General features: G+C 36.6%; 1 protein-coding gene, 1 non-coding gene and 1 pseudogene across 2 annotated transcripts in view; all 3 read right to left on the minus strand.

Annotated features, from left to right (window-relative positions):
* Positions 1 to 9,226, minus strand: part of BCAP29 (B cell receptor associated protein 29) — a 54,223-nt gene that overhangs the window by 19,324 nt on the left and 25,673 nt on the right. The gene's annotated exons all lie outside the window — the stretch shown is intronic.
* On the minus strand, positions 6,245 to 6,376 carry LOC111722027. Its single transcript, XR_002770983.1, has one exon. It is a non-coding gene; the product is annotated as a small nucleolar RNA U109 (small nucleolar RNA).
* On the minus strand, positions 6,574 to 6,672 carry LOC111722029 (annotated as a pseudogene).

Genomic DNA, 9,226 nt, shown 5'->3' on the forward strand with positions numbered 1-9,226 from the left:
ACCAGAATGCCCAGCTATTTTTTGTTGCAGTTTGGCCAGGGCTGGGTTTGAACCCTCCACCCTTGGTATATGGGGCCAGTGCCCTACCCACTGAGCTACAGGCACCATCCAGGGTGTACTTTTTAGACAAAGTACCATGTAAGTGTAAATTATAAAAACAGTGTAGAGAGAAATTTCATGTGTATATATGAAATCAAGAATTGTCAACTTAAGGTATATGAGAACTGAAGGAGCCCATTTGTTGACTATTAACAAAGAACTAGTCTCACTACAAATAAGCATATGTAATTTCTTAAATTATCTGATCAATATTCATTCCACAAACACTTGAGTGAACAAATTTTATAACAATATTAAGTAGAAACAAATCTTTCATGTGATCTCATCTGAAAAGATACTTTAATTTACATGAAAACATCTTTACTCCTAATTAGGGTCAGTAAAGTATTGCTGTAAAGGGCCAGAGAGTAAATATTTTCATTTTTCTGGGCCCTGAAGTCTCTGCTAAAACTACTAAACTCTGTAGCCACAGAATGTATGTAAATGAATGGGCATGGCTTTGTACCAATAAAATTTAATTTATAAAAACAAGGAGCATAGTTTATTGACTCCTGTTCTAAAACAACATTTGTAAGTTTTGGGTGGTGCCTGTGGCTCAAGGAGTAGGGCACTGGCCCCATATACCGGAGGTGGTAGGTTCAAACCCGGCCCTGGCCAAAAACTGAAAAAATAAAAAAAATTTCTAAGTTTTATCAGTTTATCTTAAATTTAAAAATTTTAAGAACTCCCTATCAACAATCAAGGTGGTGAAACAAGATGGAGAGCAAGGAAATGAAGGAAAACACTGTTAAGCTTTTTCTGAAGAAAGATCAAGTTGTGAAAATCAGTGAGGCATTCCAGGGAGCCAGGGGAGGTGGGGCATGGCTAAGCAACAGTGTTTGTTTCCCAAGTTTTTAGTTTCTTCCTCACCCTAATCTCCTCCAACACCCATTAACGCTATATTTCTCATGCACTCTGATCCTTTTGGAAATTGAAAACAAAAGGATTATACAACAGATCAATAAATCTAAAAGTTGGTTTTTTGAAAAGGTCTATAAAATAGACAAACCTTTGGCTAACTTAACCAGGAAAAAAAGAGTAAAATCTCTAATTTCATCAATCAGAAATGACAAAGGCAAAATAACAACAGACTCCTCAGAAATTCTAAAAATCCTTAATGAATATTACAAGAAACTCTATTTTCAGAAATATGAAAATTTGAAGGAAATAGACCAATACTTGGAAGCACACCACCTTCTTAGACTTAGTTAGAATGAAGTGGAAATGTTGAATAGGCCTATATCAAGTTCTGAAATAGCATCAACTATATAAAATGTTCCTAAAAAGAAAAGCCTGGAACCAGATGGCTTCACATCAGAATTCTACCAAACCTTTAAAGAGGAACTAGTACATATATTACTTAACCTTTTCTAAAATATAGAAAAAGAAGGACTACTACCCAACAATTCTATCAAGCAAACATTACCTTGATCCCCAAACCAGGAAAAGACCCAACAAGAAAAGAAAATCATAGACTGGTATCACTAATGAATATTGAGCAAAAATATTCAACAAGGTCCTAGCAAACAGAATCTAGCAACACATCAAACAAATTATATACCATGACCAAGTGGGTTTTATCCCAGGGTCTCAAGGCTTGGTTCAATATATGTAAACCTAAAATATAATTCATCCCATAAACAAATTAAAAAACAAAGACCATATGATTCTCTCAATTGATGCAGAAAAAGCTTCTTTTTTTTCTTGCTGTGGCATCACAGCTCACAGTACCCTCCAACTCCTGGGCTTACGTGATTCTCTTGGCTCAGCCTCCCAAGTAGCTGGGACTACAGGTGCCCAACACAATGCCTGGCTATTTTTTGTTGCAGTTTGGCCAGGTCGGGCTTGAACCCACCACCCTTGGTATATGGGGCTGGCGCCCTACTCACTGAGCCACAGGCGCTGCCCAGAAAAAGCTTTTGATAATATCCAGCATCCTTTCATGATCAGAACACTTAAGAAAATTGGTATAGAAGGAACCTTTTTTCTTTTGGGTAGAGACAGAGTCTCATTTTATTGCCCTCGGTAGAATGCCATAGTGTCACAGTTCACAGCAACCTCCAACTTCTGAGCCTAGGCTATTCTCTTGCCTCAGCCTCCCGAATAGCTTGGGATTACAGGTGCCCGCCACAATGCTCGGCTATTTAGAAGGGACGTTTGTTAAATTGATAGAGGCCATCTATAGCAAACCCACAGCCAATATCATATTGAATGAAGTTAAATTGAAATCATTTCCAGTCAGATCAGGAACCAGGCAAGGTTGCCCATTGTCTCCACTGCTTTTCAACATTGTAATGGAAGTCTTAGCCATTGCAATTAGGCAAGAAAAGGTGATCAAGGGCATCCATATAGGATCTGAGGAGATCAAACTTTCACTCTTCACAGATATGATTGTATATCTGGAAAACACCAGGGATTCTACTATAAAACTCTTAGAAGTGATCAAGGAATACAGCAGCGTCTTAGGTTACAAAATCAACACTCATAAATCTGTAGCCTTTATATATATATATATATCAACAATAGTCAAGCTGAAAAAACAGTCAAGGACTCTATTCCTTTCATAGTAGTGCCAAAGAAGATAAAATATTTGGGAGTTTACCTAACAAAGGATGTGAAAGATCTCTATAAAGAGAACTATGAAACTCTAAGAAAAGGAAAAGCTGACAATGTTAACAAATGGAAAAACATACCATGCTCATGGCTGGGAAGAGTCAAGATTGTCAAAATGTCCATACTACCCAAAGCAATATATAATTTTAAAGCAATCCCTATTAAAGCTCTACTGCCATACTTTAAAGATCTCAAAAAAAAAATACTTCATTTTATATAGAATCAGAAATAACCTCAAATAGCAAGACATTACTCAGAAATAAAAACAAAGCAGGTGGAATCATGCTACCAGACCTCAGATTATACTATAAATCGACAGTGATCAAAACTGCATGGTACTGGCACAAAAACAGAGAGGTAGATGTATGGAACAGAATAACGAACCATGAAATTAACCCATGAAATTAACCCGTTATTTGATCTTCGATAAGTCAATTAAAAACATTCAGTGGAGAAAAGATTCTCTATTTAACAAATAATGCTGGGTGAAATGGCTAGTGACCTGCAGAAGACTGAAACTGGACCCACACCTTTCACCATTAACTAAGATAGACTCTCTCTGGATCAAAGATTTAAACTTAAGACCTGAAATTAAAAAATACTAGAAGAACGTGCAGGGAAAACACTTGAAGAAATTGGCCTGAGTGAATATTTTATGAGGAACATCCCCTGGGCAATTAAAGCAACACCAAAAATACATTACTGGGATCTGAACAAACCAAAAAGCTTCTGTACAGCCAAGAACACAGTAAGTAAAGCAAGCAGACAGCTCTCAGAATGGGAGAAGATCTTTGCAGGTTATGTCCCCGAAAAAGGTTTAATAACCAGAGAATTCAAATGTATTAGCAAAAAAAGAACAAGTGATCACATCTTAGGGTGAGCGAGGGACTTGAAGAGAAACTTCTCTGAAGAAGACAGACACAGGGCCTACAGACACATGAGAAAATGCTCATTATCCTTAATCATCAGAGAAATGCAAATCAAAACTACTTTGAGATATCATCTAACCCCAGTAAGATTAGCCCATCACAAAATCCCAAAACTGGAGATGCTGGCATGGATGTGGAGAAAAAGGAACTCTTCTCACTGCTGGTGGGAATGCAAACTAATACGTTCCTTTTGGAAAGATGTTTGGAGATCATTTAGGGATCTAAAAATAGACCTCCCATTCAATCCTTCAATTCCTCTACTAGGTATATATCCAGAAGGCCAAAAATCACTTTATAAAAAAGATATCTACACCAGAATGTTTATTGCAGCCCAATTCATAATTGCTAAGTCATGGAAGAAGCCCAAGTGCCCATCAACCCATGAATGGATCAATAAATTGTGGTGTACATACACCATGGAATATAATGCAGCCTTAAAAGAAGATGGAGACTTTACCTCCTTCATGTTTACATGGATGGAGCTGGAACATACTCTTCTTAGCAAACTATCTCAAGAATGGAAGAAAAAGTATCCACTGTACTCAGCCCTACTAAGAAACCAATTTATAGCTTTCATATGAAAGCTATAACCCAACTATAGCCCAAGAAGAAGGGGAGAGGGGAGAGGGAAGGGAGGGGAGGGGGAGGATGGGTGGAGGGAGAGTAATTGGTGGGACCACAACTACAGTGCATCTTACAAGGGTACATGTGAAATTTACTAGGTGTAGAGTATAAATGTCTGAACATAATAAGAAAATGTGGTGAAGGCTTTGTTAACCAGTTTTGATGAAAATATTTCAAATGGTATATAAAACCAGCACATTGTAGCCCATGATTGCATTAATGCACACAGCTATGATTTAATAAAAAAAAAATGGCAGAGAGTAAACAAAAAATAAAAAACATGGACTTTGTGAGGGAGGGTATCAACACAGGAAAGAGGCAAAGAGAATAACTGTAATGATGATGAATAATAGAAACATAGTTATAACAATATAATAAAATTATAATGTGTTTATATTGGAAGCATAGGGGTATAGGAAGTATGAAGTTGGGTGAGATAAGAATCCAGCCGGGGCCTGCCAAACAACAATGATGAGTGCAACCAAAAAATAGCCGGGTGTTGTGGCAGGGGCCTGTAGTCCAAGCTGCTTGGGAGGTGGAGGCAAGAGAACAGATTGAGCCCAGGAGTTGGAGGTTGCTGTGACCTGTGATGCCACGGCACTCTACCCAAGGTGACAGCTCTGGGTGGGCAGAGCTCTGAGACAGCTCTGTCTAAAAAAAAAAAATCTAGGTATTGTGGCGGGAGCATGTAGGTCCTAGCTACCCAGGAGGCTGAGGTAAGAGAATCACTTGAGCCCAAGAGTTTGAGGTTGCTGTGAGCTATGACACCACCACACTCCACTGAGGGTGACAAAACATATTCAGGGTGAACTCTGAGAATTTATATATATGTTTATGGTTCATTTGTAAAGGACAAAGCTTACGTTTTAAGACTCAAGAGTTAGGAATTTAGTGTTTTGGTATATAGCAGGGATTTTCAACTAGAAGATCTTAGGTGTGCCATGAAAATTTTTAAAGATCATTAATAAAATTATTTTCAAAAGAAGTTCAAAGCACAGTATGTTCTATTTTTTACTTTTTCTTTTGACCATACTTTAAGTGTACTGCAGAAGTTTAACTATAGGTTCAAGTGTGCTATGAGATAAAAAGGGTTGAAAAACACTGGTATATCAAATAACAATTTTCCTGTAATTTTGTATCTTATCTTGATCTTTAATTTCCCTTGAAAAGCACTGTATTTATTTTTTTCTTCTTGGTCCCTGGTAATAAAATATGATTTAAAAGAAAAACTCCCATGTCTTCAAAGGTAATAAAGTTCATCTATAAAATGAAATTTCAGTTCTTTCCAAGTTAAGTCAATGTGATATAGAATCATTTATTCAGGAACAAAAATGAATTATCAATATTTTATTTATTTATTTATTTATTGAGACAGAGCCTCAAGCTGTTGCCCTGGTTAGAGTACTGTGGCATCACAGCTCACAGCAACCTCCAACTCCTAAGCTTAAGCGAGTCTCCTGCCTCCACCTCCCAAGTAGCTGGGACTAGAGGCGCCCGCCACAACACCTGGCGCTTTTTTGGTTGCAGCCATCATTGTTGTTTGGCGGGCTGGGCTGGATTCGAACCCGCCAGCTCAGGTGTATGTGGCTGGCACCTTAGCCGCTTGAGCCACAGGCACAGAGCCTATCATTATTTTAAATATGGAATGAGGAGGCGTTGTTTCCTGGTTCAAATAAAGGTCTCTGTTATACACTGCTATACTTAGGTACACATAATAGACCTTTATACTCAGTTTCTGTATATTCTTTGTTTAGGTAGTTTATTTAAAATTTGCTTTATCCTCAACAGGTTTACCTTTTAAGAAAAATGTTAATTAAGTTCCATGGTAAGTGATTTTACAATGAATGAATTACTTGAAAAGTTCTTTAAAAATTGCTCATGAAAGAAAGAAGGAAGGAAGGCAAAAAGGAAGAAAGGAAGGCAGGCAGGCAGTCAAGGTGAAGGAATTTGCCTCAGGTACTTTTTTCCCCTTTTTTCCTTTCTGTAGGAGTTAGATAGTACTTCTTGACATTCATTACAATATTGACAGCCCTAAGAATTCCTTTTTAAATACAGCATGTTACATGGCTCAGTGCCTGTAGCACAATGGTTATGGTGCTGGCCACATGCACCAAGCCTGGTGGGTTTGAACCCGGCCTGAGCCAGCTAAACAACAATGACAACTGCAACAAAAAAATAGCTGGGCATTGTGGCAGGTGCTTGTAGTCCCAGCTACTTGGGAAACTGAGGCAAGAGAACTGCTTAAGCCCAAGAGTTTGAGGTTGCTGTGAACTGTGACCCCACAGCACTCTACCAAAGGTGACACAGACTTTGTCTCAAAAAAAAATAAAATTAATAAATAAGTACAACATGTTAAAGATGTACACCTGCTCCTAAAGGAATGAAGAGCAGACATCTCTGCATGTACCTTAATCACTTTTAAACCATATTTACCTTTACCATTGCTTGGATGCATGCAGTGATTGAATGGTACATATTTTCTCTAGTTATAAGAATAAATAGTAGGAAGGTATTTATTTATAAAAATAAGCAGTCTTCCCGGAAGAGTCCTTTGAAGTCAATCTCCTTGGCTATCAGAAGATTTTTCCACTACATACAAGGTCTATCTCTATTATGAGAAATTGTGAGCTTTGTAAATTCTTCAAAGCTTAGGTTCTCATTTTTCATGGCAGTGTCCTTTTCCAATTATTTCACACACTGGGATATCAGAGTTATTGTTAAATGTATCATTAAAATGACATATCAGGTCCTTACACCCAACCAAGTCCTGAGTGTAAATTAGGTGCATGCTGTCTTTTGAATCACTAGGGTGGCATTACTGCACTGAAGCCCATGTAACAGTTTATGAACTCTGGTCAAACTAGGAGCTGAGGTTAAAAACTGATGGAGAGTTTGCCAATACTGATATCAAGTGTTTTTAATAGCTGCCATCAGAATGCCACTTTTGAAATTTGTGGCTAACCAGGTTAAGTAAACATTTGTATTATGTTTTATTTCCACTAACACAGTCAGGAGAAAATACAGGGTGGCCATAAAGTTCGTGCGCAATTTAAAATTGTATGTTGCTTTAAATTGCACATGAACTTTATGGCCACCCTGTATTTAGATTTAAGAAACACCAAGGGTTAAGAAAACTCATATGGAAAACACCCTATTTGCCTCTATAAAAAAATAAACCACATTGCTTTTTACTCTATTTTCAAATATAAAAGAACTTTCTCAAACTTTGTTAAGCATCATTGCCTTAATATCCTTAATGTTTAGAAATCAATCAGTATTTTTGAGTGGTCCTGGTGTATAAGGCATTGTACTTCAGAATTCATCCAAGTTGTGTAGTATTAATTAATATAATTTCTTAGTTCTAGCATTAATGAATTGGACTGGTGTAGGTTAAGAGAATATGACCAAGGAAACGCCATCTTTAGAAATGAAACTTTCATCTTCTCAAGGTCATTAACAATGTTATCTAAAAAAAAAACTTTGGGTAAATACAATGTGTTCATAAAATATTACACATCTTGCAGGAACCAAACAGGACATACACAGACAGGTAAAATCTGCTTTTACCTCAACACTGATTCACTTTGAGGTAGCTTTGCAGTCTACACTTCAAACACAGAGGTTGATATTATTATCAGATTATAAACAATGCAAACATCGATTTATCTTTTAAAGAAATGCTCATGCAATATTGAGTTTAGTTTTATGCTAGACTTAGGAAGTTAAACTCAAAATACATGTATCTCAGAGTTGGAACTTTTGAAAGGCAAAAGAAGAAACTAAATTGATTGGGATTAAGAGAAGAGTAGCATGGTGCAGAACTATTATTGTCTGTTATCTTTGTACCACTCTGCTTTCAATATAAAAGACCACTGGCAGATATGGGAAACAAAAAAAGAAAGATTTTGAAACATTTTTTTTCCTTTTTACTAATTAAAGGTATTCTGTAAATATCTCCTTGCATTCTTCCAAAGGATTAACAGCAACATTTTATGGTGGGTAAAAAAAGATGAGTTTCTCTTCTGAAATGTCCATTATAGAGAGTGGGCTAACTACTGAATTCATTTTCATATAAACATTAACATGTTTTGACAATGTTCTAAATCTTTTGGAAGACTGCAGAAAAAGCAACAGTACCAACTACAAGATTCTTGATTTGGGGGCTATACTATAATAACCACATAAAATAACCACTCTGTCAAGAAGGATAATTTATTTTTTAACTTATTGCCTTCTTTTTTTTTCCACTTTAAATAAGAAATGAAACAGTGACAAAAATGTTTTGTATCACATAAAGTATCTTCTGTTGGATTCTGGTTTCTGGTTACAGAATTAGTTTTATCTTTGTGCTTTCCATCTCAAATTCAAATATATCCCGATGAAATAAAATCTATCCAAACAATGTAAATAGATATTTCAGTAATAGCAAGATGTTTCTCAGGGAACTTTTATTATATTGAGAACTACTTAAAGAAAATCTGAACTTACAAAAGGTATAAAGTAGGTCCTTGATTCACTGAATATTGTCCAATTTGCCTTCCCCTTAAAGTATTGGAAGAAAGCAGAAATTGAAGGTCTATGTGTTATTACCTTAACTTCAACTGGCTGAGAGGTTCCCCTTAGGGATGACTTTGGGGTATCTACTTTCCAGTGTTATGCAGGGGCAAACAATAATAATTTGTTCTTTGACTAGCAAAAAGGAAATATCAAAACTTTTTTTGGAATGTAGAAGAAATAGTTGCCTTCAGGAAAATGGAGTTGGTATGCTCTACTTCAAGCCCACACTGCAATGTATTTTGGAATGAGGCATTCAGATTCTTGGCTGACATTGTTGCTTACTCTGTGCCTACCCATCTCTTTCAAGGAACACTTTCTTTATGTCTAGCAGGTAGGATATATTGAGCCTAGAGATAAGCAATATATTTTCTTGTAACAAAACTGTCCCTCTGCAATTGCTTCTT

The sequence above is a fragment of the Otolemur garnettii genome, unplaced genomic scaffold (assembly GCF_000181295.1).
Source record: "Otolemur garnettii isolate 467f Iridium unplaced genomic scaffold, OtoGar3 scaffold00005, whole genome shotgun sequence".
In the NCBI taxonomy this organism is placed as follows: Eukaryota; Metazoa; Chordata; class Mammalia; order Primates; family Galagidae; genus Otolemur; species Otolemur garnettii.